Source organism: Pseudophryne corroboree, chromosome 4 (genome assembly GCF_028390025.1).
Source record: "Pseudophryne corroboree isolate aPseCor3 chromosome 4, aPseCor3.hap2, whole genome shotgun sequence".
NCBI classification, from domain to species: domain Eukaryota; kingdom Metazoa; phylum Chordata; class Amphibia; order Anura; family Myobatrachidae; genus Pseudophryne; species Pseudophryne corroboree.
Genome location: NC_086447.1, coordinates 8,358,270 through 8,372,109, shown reverse-complemented (window position 1 = coordinate 8,372,109; position 13,840 = coordinate 8,358,270). Strand labels below are relative to the sequence as shown.

Genomic DNA, 13,840 nt, shown 5'->3' with positions numbered 1-13,840 from the left:
TGCAGCACAATACACTGAGTGACTACACTGGACTGGTCTGCACAACACAGCCCCACTTTACAGAAGCACTGGATATATGGCAGCAGAGAACACCAACACTGCGACTGGCTGGACTGATGCAGCACAATACACTGACTACATTGGACTGGTCTGCACAACACAGCCCCACTTTACAGCTACACTGGATATATGGCAGCAGAGAACACCAACACTGTTACTGCCTGGACTGATGCAGCACAATACACTGAGTGACTACACTGGACTGATTTGCACAACACAGCACCACTTTACAGCTACACTGGATATATGGCAGCAGAGAACACCAACACTGTGACTGCCTGGACTGATGCAGCACAATACACTGAGTGACTACACTGGACTGGACTGCACAACACAGCACCACTTTACAGCTACACTGGATATATGGCAGCAGAGAACACCAACACTGTGACTGGCTGGACTGATGCAGCACAATACACTAAGTGACTACCCTGGACTGGTCTGTACAACACAGCCCCACTTTACAGCTACACTGGATATATGGCAGCAGAGAACACCAACACTGTGACAGCCTGGACTGATGCAGCACAATACACTGACTACACTGGACTGGTCTGCACATCACAGCCCCACTTTACAGCTACACTGGATATATGGCAGCAGAGAACACCAACACTGTGACTGCCTGGACTGATGCAGCACAATACACTGACTACACTGGACTGGTCTGCACAACACAGCACCACTTTACAGCTACACTGGATATATGGCAGCAGAGAACACCAACACTGTGACTGCCTGGACTGATGCAGCACAATACACTGACTACACTGGACTGGTCTGCACATCACAGCCCCACTTTACAGCTACACTGGATATATGGCAGCAGAGAACACCAACACTGTGACTGCCTGGACTGATGCAGCACAATACACTGACTACACTGGACTGGTCTGCACAACACAGCACCACTTTACAGCTACACTGGATATATGGCAGCAGAGAACACCAACACTGTGACTGCCTGGACTGATGCAGCACAATACACTGACTACACTGGACTGGTCTGCACAACACAGCCCCACTTTACAGCTACACTGGATATATGGCAGCAGAGAACACCAGCACTGTGACTGCCTGGACTGATGCAGCACAATACACTGACTACACTGGACTGGTCTGCACAACACAGCCCCACTTTACAGCTACACTGGATATATGGCAGCAGAGAACACCAGCACTGTGACTGCCTGGACTGATGCAGCACAATACACTGACTACACTGGACTGGTCTGCACAACACAGCCCCACTTTACAGCTACACTGGATATATGGCAGCAGAGAACACCAACACTGTGACTGCCTGGACTGATGCAGCACAATACACTGACTACACTGGGACAGGTCTGCACAACACAGCACCACTTTACAGCTACACTGGATATATGGCAGCAGAGAACACCAACACTGTGACTGCCTGGACTGATGCCGCACAATACACTGACTACACTGGACTGGTCTGCACAACACAGCACCACTTTACAGCTACACTGGATATATGGCAGCAGAGAACACCAACACTGTGACTGCCTGGACTGATGCAGCACAATACACTGACTACGCTGGACTGGTCTGCACAACACAGCACCACTTTACAGCTACACTGGATATATGGCAGCAGAGAACACCAACACTGTGACTGCCTGGACTGATGCAGCACAATACACTGACTACACTGGACTGGTCTGCACAACACAGCACCACTTTACAGCTACACTGGATATATGGCAGCAGAGAACACCAACACTGTGACTGCCTGGACTGATGCAGCACAATACACTGACTACACTGGACTGGTCTGCACAACACAGCACCACTTTACAGCTACACTGGATATATGGCAGCAGAGAACACCAACACTGTGACTGCCTGGACTGATGCAGCACAATACACTGACTACACTGGACTGGTCTGCACAACACAGCACCACTTTACAGCTACACTGGATATATGGCAGCAGAGAACACCAACACTGTGACTGCCTGGACTGATGCAGCACAATACACTGACTACACTGGACTGGTCTGCACAACACAGCCCCACTTTACAGCTACACTGGATATATGGCAGCAGAGAACACCAGCACTGTGACTGCCTGGACTGATGCAGCACAATACACTGACTACACTGGACTGGTCTGCACAACACAGCCCCACTTTACAGCTACACTGGATATATGGCAGCAGAGAACACCAACACTGTGACTGCCTGGACTGATGCAGCACAATACACTGACTACACTGGGACAGGTCTGCACAACACAGCACCACTTTACAGCTACACTGGATATATGGCAGCAGGGAACACCAACACTGTGACTGCCTGGACTGATGCAGCACAATACACTGACTACACTGGACTGGTCTGTACAACACAGCACCACTTTACAGCTACACTGGATATATGGCAGCAGAGAACACCAACACTGTGACTGCCTGGACTGATGCAGCACAATACACTGACTACACTGGACTGGTCTGCACAACACAGCACCACTTTACAGCTACACTGGATATATGGCAGCAGAGAACACCAACACTGTGACTGCCTGGACTGATGCAGCACAATACACTGACTACACTGGACTGGTCTGCACAACACAGCCCCACTTTACAGCTACACTGGATATATGGCAGCAGAGAACACCAACACTGTGACTGCCTGGACTGATGCAGCACAATACACTGACTACACTGGACTGGTCTGCACAACACAGCACCACTTTACAGCTACACTGGATATATGGCAGCAGAGAACACCAACACTGTGACTGCCTGGACTGATGAAGCACAATACACTGACTACACTGGACTGGTCTGCACAACACAGCACCACTTTACAGCTACACTGGATATATGGCAGCAGAGAACACCAACACTGTGACTGCCTGGACTGATGCAGCACAATACACTGACTACACTGGACTGGTCTGCACAACACAGCCCCACTTTACAGCTACACTGGATATATGGCAGCAGAGAACACCAACACTGTGACTGCCTGGACTGATGCAGCACAATACACTGACTACACTGGGACAGGTCTGCACAACACAGCCCCACTTTACAGCTACACTGGATATATGGCAGCAGAGAACACCTACACTGTGACTGCCTGGACTGATGCAGCACAATACACTGACTACACTGGGACAGGTCTGCACAACACAGCACCACTTTACAGCTACACTGGATATATGGCAGCAGAGAACACCAACACTGTGACTGCCTGGACTGATGCAGCACAATACACTGACTACACTGGACTGGTCTGCACAACACAGCCCCACTTTACAGCTACACTGGATATATGGCAGCAGAGAACACCAACACTGTGACTGCCTGGACTGATGCAGCACAATACACTGACTACACTGGGACAGGTCTGCACAACACAGCCCCACTTTACAGCTACACTGGATATATGGCAGCAGAGAACACCTACACTGTGACTGCCTGGACTGATGCAGCACAATACACTGACTACACTGGGACAGGTCTGCACAACACAGCACCACTTTACAGCTACACTGGATATATGGCAGCAGAGAACACCAACACTGTGACTGCCTGGACTGATGCAGCACAATACACTGACTACACTGGACTGGTCTGCACAACACAGCCCCACTTTACAGCTACACTGGATATATGGCAGCAGAGAACACAAACACTGTGACTGCCTGGACTGATGCAGCACAATACACTGACTACACTGGGACAGGTCTGCACAACACAGCACCACTTTACAGCTACACTGGATATATGGCAGCAGAGAACACCAACACTGTGACTGCCTGGACTGATGCAGCACAATACACTGAGTGACTACACTGGACTGGTCTGCACAACACAGCCCCACTTTACAGCTACACTGGATATATGGCAGCAGAGAACACCAACACTGTGACTGCCTGGACTGATGCAGCACAATACACTGACTACACTGGACTGGTCTGTACAACACAGCACCACTTTACAGCTACACTGGATATATGGCAGCAGAGGACACCAACACTGTGACTGCGGGCGAACTAACCAGAAGGATTATTACAGGCTCTTGTACGGTATACCACTAACATTTATTCACCATTAACTGCATGACATTGACTGTTGTTTCTAATCAGCTTTGCATAAACTGCTTTAACCATATTACTAATAAGCTGCAAGCAAGGTGTTGCTTCCATCATTGCTACTAATATACGTGCTAATTGACCAGATGAATTGACACAAGGACTTTAATACTATAGTAATAGACTGAGAGGTCAAAAAAAGCTCATGAGCAGTTATTCTGGATAAGAGCTATATTGCTGAGTATGTGTCATGTGTGTAATATCTGTTCCTCTTGGGATTTAATATAAGTTATAGTTGTGGAACAAACAAGGAGAGGGATCCCTATAGAGTGGGAGCGGATATTTCTATATCTGTACATAAACCAATTTTTTAGAGATGAATTATTTAAAAAAAATTAGTTGTGTATTGTGATTTATATTGTATTTTTATATATTGGCGGCCGGCATTAAGTACATAATGTGCGAAATTATTATAGATTTAAAATAAAATCCACATCAGATGTGAATAGCGCTCTCTTGATCGTTTTTTCTTTATACCAAGATCCCTCTACTGCAGAAAGTGGAATATAAAAAAACTGATTAATGATACTTGGAGAAAGCAGGTAGCAGGTACACAGTAATCACTGGCAGAAACTAATAATGAGAAGAGCAATGAGCATAATTACCTTGGCCAAATGGGTTGAGGACTAAGATCTTGCCAACTCTGGACCCTGCATGAGACGGAGGGTGTCCGGGACCCTGCTTATCCTGCTGAGAAGGGCTGGACGATGAGTATGGCTTATCCTCTAACCAGAGCGTCTTGTTGTTACATGCCTCAACATTTCTTATTTTGAGAGTGCATTTGTATTAATAAAAACTTTTAACCCTTTATCAATAAGGTGTGCACTATTATTAGTTGTTCCCTCTCCTTTCATATGGAATGCTTCTAACCCTGTGAGTAGAAACTGTGGAGGAGACCAGATTTTGAACACAAAGATCATGTTAAGAAGCTTCTTGTGGAATATATGACCTCACTACAAAGGTTCTTCACTTGGAACTTTCATTTGAATGGTGATTATATTTTTGACACTCTTTATGCTGGTATTGCACATGGTTACATTTGTCTACCTTTTATCTAAATTGTTTATAGAGAGTCTTGTGACCCTCTCAGTTATGTATTGTGCTGAAAGATGTTACTGGTGGATAGCACAAAATCACAGAATATTATTGTGTATATTAGGACTGCCTGGCAGAAACTGATCATGAGAAGAGAAAGAAACATAATTACCCTAATGCATAAATATCTAGAGATCCTTGGCCAAATGGCTGAATCACACCGGGTCAATATGGTGAGCAGACTCTTTGCACAACACATTGCAAATGGCTTCAACTTTCCCATAATACAAGTCTCTAGCGGTGAAATCTGTGCATTGGGCATAGCGCGGGGCAGCAGCAGGGTTATTTGGCAAAGGTGGGAACCTTCCATAATATGTTTCTATACTGTACACACAGCAACTGGCTTTATTTTCCTCCAGAACAAGAATGCCCGTAGGCTGACTTGGCAGGTTGTGCAGGACAAACATCATATGATTGAGGAAAACCAATAAGGAGAATAAACACACTGACATTTTCAATTTTGTGAAATAACACAACCAGGTTTTGTCTTTGCTGGGTAACTTTTACACAACTGACGGTTCCATCCAGCTAGAGAGTTTATGTTTATTTTATTTTTTTTAAATTCAATACTTTTTTATTGATTTTCAGTTTTTCCTTTAAACAAAAACACACACAAAAAAAAAAAAAGAAATAACACAACTCACAGCAGATCCCCTCCCAGGGAATACGCAGATTCCCGTGTCCGGCAGGGACCAATTATCACAGTTATCATAGTGAACCTGTGCAGGCCCAAATTCCGTAACATAAATTATAAGTTAAAATCAATCACATGGTAACATGGAACTTATAGAACAATGTATGCTGTACATAGTCATCTATGGCAACGCATCATAAATATTGAGCTGACCGCAGAGCTAGAACACTGGCATGTGAAGAGGAGTGGCTGTCCGCGGGCGCCAGGGGACAACACAAACAAAAATAGGCAGTTCACCCAAAGCAGATCTAATGTACACACCCACCCCAACCCCCCGTTGCATATCTAGACGTTCCTGGTCCTAGAGAGCGGGGACTCATGCCATCGACCCCACAGGTCCTGATATTTTTTCTCCGCTTTTCTAGCTAAATATACATATTTCTCATGAGAGGCCGTATCATTTACAAGTGAGACCCAGGACCGTAGTGTGGGCGCATCCCTGGCTAGCCAAAGCCTAGCGATACACACCTTGGCCAGGCCACACAGATTAATTACATAACGTCTGGCAGGGGGGTCCAGGGTATCCTCCTCCACAGCAGATAGCACACATGTCGTCGGGGAGCATATAGACGAGGGAATACCTGTTGACACCAGGGCGTCAGTAACACCCGACCAGAATACGGCTACCTTGGGACATAGCCAGATAATGTGCCAAAAGTCCGCATCCAGATTATCGCATTTAGGACATCTGGAGGAGTGGGTACCCCCTATGTGTCGTAACCGCACTGGTGTCATATATACTCTGTGTATTATAAACAGTTGGATTTGTTGATATCTAGTGGTGGTAGTGGACAATCGTGGAGAACATAAAGCACTCTCCCAGATCGCATCAGAGATGGCGCCCAAGTCTGATTCCCACTTGCTCCTGAGAAGGGACAACGGGTCAGAATAGTGAGATTGAAGCATGCTTGCGTAAATGTTGGACACCAGATGTCCGCTTCCCAGGGACTGCAGGAGAGACTTGACCGGGGAATCGGCAATCGTTGGAGGAGTTCCAGGAAATTGTGCGTTAAGCGCATGTCTCAACTGCAGGTATCGATAGAAATGTGAAGAGGGTATATTGTAATCCCGCTGAAGCTGCATGAAGGACCTCAGTATACCATCGCTATATAAGTGTCCCAGGGACGTCACTCCCCACCTCCCCCACACCGCCCCAGCCCGCAGCGAAGCCAATTCTGGGAAGCCGAGGGCACCATCCAGAGGGGTATCCGGGTCAATACCCCGGCCCAATAGGAGTACATGTACCTGTTTCCATATGAGGACGGCCTGTCTTATTATAGGGATCTTGGACAAGTTAGGGTTCCCACAAAGAAGCATCTGTAATGGAGAGCCAGCAGGGTAGACCCGGATAAGCATCTGGGAGTGTATAGTGAGAGCATCCGAGGCATTCACCCACTCCCATACATGTGCCAACTGCGCGGCATAGTAGTAAAATCGGAAGATAGGGAGAGCTAAGCCTCCCAGCACTTTCGGCCTGGACAGAACATCAAGTCTCAACCGCGCTCTCCTGCTGGCCCATATTAGAGAAGAGAGCAAACTGTCAATCTGTCGAAATGTCTTCAAGTTAATATATATGGGGGACTGTTGGAGAACATAAAGGAGTTTAGGCAAGTATACCATTTTTACCAAATTGACCCTGCCGGTAACGGTCAGGGGCAAAGACCCCCAAACCCTGACCTTCGAGCGTAGATAGCCCATCAGCGGCATGATATTAAGGGAAACATAGGTACAAGGGTCATTCGATACCCATATACCCAGGTATTTGAAAGAATCTACCCATTTAAGGGGGGTTTGAATCACTGGGGCTTCCGAGACCGGGCCGCTAAGTGGAGTAATGGTGGATTTATCCCAGTTAATTTTGAGCCCGGAGAAGCGTCCATAGTCAGTTATTAAGTCAAGGAGTTTAGGCAAGGAGGAAACGGAATCATCCACAAAGAGCAACAGGTCATCAGCATATAACGCTATCCTGTCCTCTCTTGCGCCGACCCTAATACCCACAATATCCTGAGATGCCCTAATCAAACATGCCAGTGGCTCAATAGCAATGGCAAAGAGAGTCGGAGACAGAGGGCAGCCCTGCCTCGTTCCCCTGGATAGGGGGAAGGAGTCCGAAACAAACCCATTCACCGAGACTCTGGCCATGGGCTGAAAGTATAACAATTTAACATAATTGATAAAGTTGGGGCCCACACCAAACCTACTCATAGCCTCCCAGAGGAAGGTCCACTCCACCGAATCAAAGGCCTTTGCGGCATCCAAGGAGGCTATAGCAGCAGAACAGTCCTCCTCCCGAGGAACCTGAAAATGAGTAAACAGGCGCCTCAAATTGACAGCAGTGGACTTGCCAGGCATGAAGCCCGTTTGGTCAGGGTGTATAATTTGGGAGATAACCCGGCCAAGTCTGGAAGCTAAAATCTTGGCCAGGATTTTAATATCCGTGGGCAACAGGGAAATAGGACGGTAGGATTCAACTTTCCTGGGGTCCTTATCTGGCTTGGGAATGACTATAATCAAAGCCTCCAACATAGACGGGGGAAGTGCATTTTGGGCAAAAATTTCACTGAACAAATCAAGCAACTGAGGGGCAAAGAATTTTGTAAATTTCTTATACAGTTCTGATGGGATGCCATCAAGGCCAGGGGCCTTACCATCGGGGGAGGCAGAGATCGCAGTCTCAATTTCCTCCACCGACAAAGGAGCGTCTAGAAGGGCCCTGGCCTCACTGGAGATGCGGGGCAAGTGGACTCCATCCAAGTAGTCACACAGCTCCAGCGGGGAACAGGTCAACCCAGAGCTATATAGTGCCTGATAGTATGAGACAAATTCCGCCACGATCTGGGGGGTGCGGTCCAGCACAGACCCAGCTGAATCCAAGATCTCCACCACAGTATGAGAGGAACGATCACCCCTTGCAAGACTGGCTAAATAAGAACCTGGTCTATCCCCAGTAGCATACTGGACATGCGAGGAGAAGAGAAGTCTGTGCTGGGTTTTCCCCCACAGATACTCCTTCCATTCACCCTGCGCGTGAAGCCACACCAACCTAGAGGCATCCAAGCCATCCCGCACATATGCCAGCTCTGAAGCAACCACCTGGGCCTCCAATTCAGACTCACGTTTTCTGAAGGAGGATTTAAGACTCCCTACCCGCTTAATCAATGTTCCTCTCAAGAAAGCCTTGAAAGTGTCCCATAGCAGAGACACATCTGAGGTGTCCTCATGCATAACAAAAAATTCTAACCAGCTAGCCTCCAAATCGGATCCCTCACCCATATGCGTCAGCCAAAAGGGATTAAATTTCCACACTGCTTGGCCTCGCTGACAGTTTAAGTCAATTTGTAATGATACAGGTGAGTGATCCGAGATACCCCTAGTCTCATATTTAACATTTTGGACTTTGGGCAAAAGCTCCCGGGACAGAAGAGCCAAATCTATCCTAGAGAAAGAAGAGTGAGAGCGTGAAAAACATGAGTATTGCCTGAAATCAGGATTCTTTAATCTCCAGGGGTCGATCAGACCCAGCTCCGACACAGTGTCTGCAAATGGGGAATGCCTGGGCTGTGGGTTGGAGGACGCCCCGGACAACCCATCCAACTTGTGATTTAAAACGTTATTGAAGTCCCCCATACAGATAACGACTATGTCAGGGGAAGCAGCCATAAAGGCAGACGCCTTTTTAAGGACGTCATGCGAGTATGGAGGAGGAACATACACAGCCAGCAATAACAGGGGGATGGAGTTAATTCTGCACCTGAGAAATACATATCTACCCCATTGATCCGTTTGCACAGAATCAAGTGCAAAAGGAACAGACTTCCTAATTAGGATTGACACTCCCCGGGACGCTGCAGTATGCATGGAGTGGTAAGCCCAGCCCACCCATGGTTTTTTAAGGGACATAATCTTAGTACCCAGTAAGTGGGTTTCCATCAGGCAAATTATGGCCCTCATTCCGAGTTGATCGGTCGCAAGGCGATTTGAGCAGAGTTACACACGCTAAGCCGCCGCCTACTGGGAGTGAATCTAAACATCTTAAATGTGCGACCGATGTATGCGCAATATTGCGATCACAAACGAGTTAGCAGTTTTAGAGTAACTTCAGACTTACTCTGCCTGTGCGATCAGTTCAGTGCTTTTCGGTCCCGGCTGACGTCATAAACACACCCAGCGTTCGCCCAAGCACTCCCACCGTTTCCCCGGACACGCCTGCGTTTTTTCCGGAAACGGTAGCGTTTCCAGCCACACGCCCCTAAAACGCCGTACATCCGCCCAGTAACACCCATTTCCTGTCAATCACAATGCGTTCTCCGGAGCGACGAAAAAGCCGTGAGTAAAAATACTTTCTTCAAAGTAAAGTTACTTGGCGCATGCGCAGTGCGAACATTACGCATGCGCACTACGAGAATTCTCACTGCGATGCGATGAAAATCTCCGAGCGAACAACTCGGAATGAGGGCCTATATCCGAAGCGTATAGCTTAATCTGTCGAAGGATCAAGGAGCGTTTAATCTTGTCATTGATGCCCCGCACGTTCCAAGACAGAAACTTAACCGACGCCATAGCAGGGCATCATTGTAATAGTGCAGAGTGCCCACGGCCAGCCACCGTCAGTGAACATCATAGAAAATAAGCCTGCAGTTAGTTGCAACATAGACATAGCGGAAATGAGCACATTGCACAGCAAAAAATGAAAACTTATCAATACTAACAGTCTAAAGTAACCCCCACCCCGTATACCACCTAAAACTAGCAGCATACCTGGTTCCCTAACGACAAAACTCCCTAACAACTAACAATCCCAACTAAGGCAGAGAGCACCGTAGCATACTCTGCCAATATCAACTGGGGTTAAATTCCTATATCCACTAAGGGGGCCAAGAATATAATGACCTTGAGACAGGAGAATACCCCAGCTACACTTAAAACAAAACCGGCCCCCCCCCCAGACCAACACCCCCACCCCAGCAAACTAACCACCTACCCCTTAAATTGTATATCAGGGAGAACACCGAGAGCATAAGGCCCAAGAGCAACATAGAGGCAACATCTAACAACGCCCATCTCACAGAGCCACCCACTCCCAGTGAAGGCCCACCACGGCCTCAGAAGGCCCCCACGTGAACAACAGAGCAGCACATCACAAACGGTAGTATATTGACTAGTTGAGAAATCACTTATATAAGTGCAATCAGCGGCCACCGCTCCCCGAGTCGGAAAGCGTCTATCCAGCCAAGATAGCAACTCGCAGGGAGTCGTAAAAAAAAACAAAAAAACATAACCACTAACAAGTATAAATCTCTCCCATGACAATATAACAATAACATAGCAGGCCTAAAAGAAGCAGTATACTTGCAAGTAGAGAAATCAAATGTATAAGTTCAATCAGCGGCTAACGCCCGCCGTGCCGTGCAGGAAAGCGTCCGTCCAGCCACACTGATGCTTCACGAGGGGTCATGAAGAATTTTGTTTCTCCATCCGAGACCACCCGCAGTTTAGACGGAAAGAGCATGGCATAGGGGATATTCAGTTCCCGCAGCCTGCGTTTCACAGTGACAAACTGAGCTCTGTCCTTCTGGACGTCTACTGCAAAATCCGGAAAAACTGAAACTGGGGAACCGTTCCACTTAAGGGGACCCTTGGTGCGGGCCAGTCTCAGAATCACGTCTCTATCTCGATAATGGAGGATTTTGGTGATAAATGTACGGGGAGGCGCCCCTGGAGGTAACGGGCGCATCGGGACCCTATGGGCGCGTTCCACCGCAAAGTGTGAGGTGAACTCCTCCGCTCCAAACGTATCCAACAGCCAGCGTTCAAGAAATTTTTCAGGGGAGGCACCTTCCTCCTTCTCTGGGAGTCCGACGAAACGGACATTATTTCGCCGCAGTCTCCCCTCCATATCCGTCATCTTTTTATGTACCTCCGTCATCTGAGACTCCAATGCAGAAGTGCGTCTACCGAGAGGCGTAACAGTGTCTTCCAGCGTGGAGGTGCGCGTCTCAACTTCACCGACCCTCTCTCGCACCCGCTGAAGGTCTTGGTGTATAATGGATAAGTCCGCCTGGACCTGACCGATCCTGTCGGCCAAGCGGGCTTCACTGGCCGTGACTGCGTCCAGCACCTTTTGCAAAGCAGTATCGGTGGCCTCCACAGATGAGGAGCTAGCCGACGGAGAAGGCGGTTCCGAGGTCGACCGCACCTCCCCCCCCTGTTGGGACCGTGTCGGCGGATTTCTGGCAAACTTCTCTAGCTTCGCCGCAGCGGCGGCAGACTGATGCGGTTTCACCATTATAGCCGAGCGGACGGCAGGGAGCAGGAAGTATATTAAATAGTATATCAGGAACTGTCCAGGGACGGCCAATGAGTAACTGGATGTAGTATATCAGAATTGTCCAGTCGCTGCCTGCGGGTAAGTATAGTATATCAAAACTGTCCAGTGATATTGAAAGAATCAGCCTCTGTTAGCACAGAGTGAATGAATGTAACAGGATGTAGAAGTATTTTTCCCCCCTCAGCATATGGGGCACATGCAGCATAGAGCTGGATTCAATCAGATGGTTAAATGTGTGCTGAAAGGATATGACCTTATATTCTTAACCCTCGATGTGATGGCCTCTTAGACGTCTGGAGTGTGAACTTTTAGCCACAAGGTACATGCACACACAAGCAGTAGAAATTCACACTGTTTTATTGAATGTTTAACATTGGTATAAAAAGAGAACACATAAGGGTGTAACTGATAAGTGTAACAGGGCTCATTGGCTTAGGGGTAGGTGCCTGGGTGGGGTACGTAGGGGTGGTTAATACTTGACATAACATAATTGGATATAGCAGTTGCTAGGCAGATGTTATATACGTTGCATCAGACGGAACTTAACAAAGGATCTTTTAGTAACACACAGAAGTAGAAAAAGCAGGTTTCATCTAGTATAGAGCTGACCTTGGATGCCAGACCCACACAAGCCTGGTATCTGTATGAGAGACAAAGGCATCTAACACAGGGCAGCACGCATCCATTGCAAACACATAAGAGTTCATAAAGCATGTTTTAACCCTTCAATCCCCTCTTAGAATCATGATTATTATATGACATGATTCTTGAGTGAGGCTCCTTTCTTGTTTCTCCAGTTCTTGAGATATTGGACATAATCGTCGGGTCCCTCACTATCAGAGGAGGTGACAGGACTGGTGGTTATATCATAATACATCAGGGCCTTATCAATGCCTTTGGAGGTAAGTTTCTTTCCACAGGGAATTACACAATAAACTATAATGCCTAAAAGAATTAAAGTTACAAGTATGAATATGCTTATTTGCACAAGAGCCTGTTTCCAATTTTCAAACCACCCAAAATATTGGCTCCATGGGTTATCAATACCTGAATTTTTCTTAAGTTCTATGGATAAGGTTTCTAACTTGTTTATGGCTAAAGTAACCTTACCATTGGGACCAGTGTTGTCAGGAATATATGTACAACAGCCTTCCACCTTACTAATGTAAACACATGTACCGCCTTTTTCTGCTAGGATCATGTCAAGGGCCATTCTATTTTGGAATGTCATTTGGGAAGTGGCTTCTAGCTGTTCAGCTATACCTTTAAGAGCATCTTTGGTATCATTAACAAATCTTTGTTGATTATAATATATATAATTAATCCAGGCTACGTTTTTATTTACAGTTACTATAGGAAACAATGATTCAAAACCCGCAGCCACTTCATCTCTAGCTTTGAACTCATTTGGAACACCTCTTGGGACCCCTATAGTATCAATGTATACGTGGGGGTCAAAGCTACCTCCTGGGAGTGCTCTTTTCTTTCGATTAGCAGGAGTATTAGAGGGAGGAGTGGGGTCATCGGTGAT

The 13,840-nt window shown here is 47.1% G+C and overlaps 1 long non-coding RNA gene across 2 annotated transcripts; it reads left to right on the top strand.

The window, feature by feature from the left end:
- Window positions 1–3,948: 3,948 nt before the first annotated feature.
- LOC134908806 (uncharacterized) lies at window positions 3,949–13,398 on the top strand. Of its 2 annotated transcripts, none has more exons than XR_010175801.1 (3): window positions 3,949–4,121; window positions 5,074–5,182; window positions 13,107–13,398. It is a non-coding gene; the product is annotated as an uncharacterized LOC134908806 (long non-coding RNA). The 2 variants fall into 2 exon arrangements; XR_010175802.1 differs by having other exon boundaries at window positions 3,949–4,126.
- Window positions 13,399–13,840: the final 442 nt, after the last annotated feature.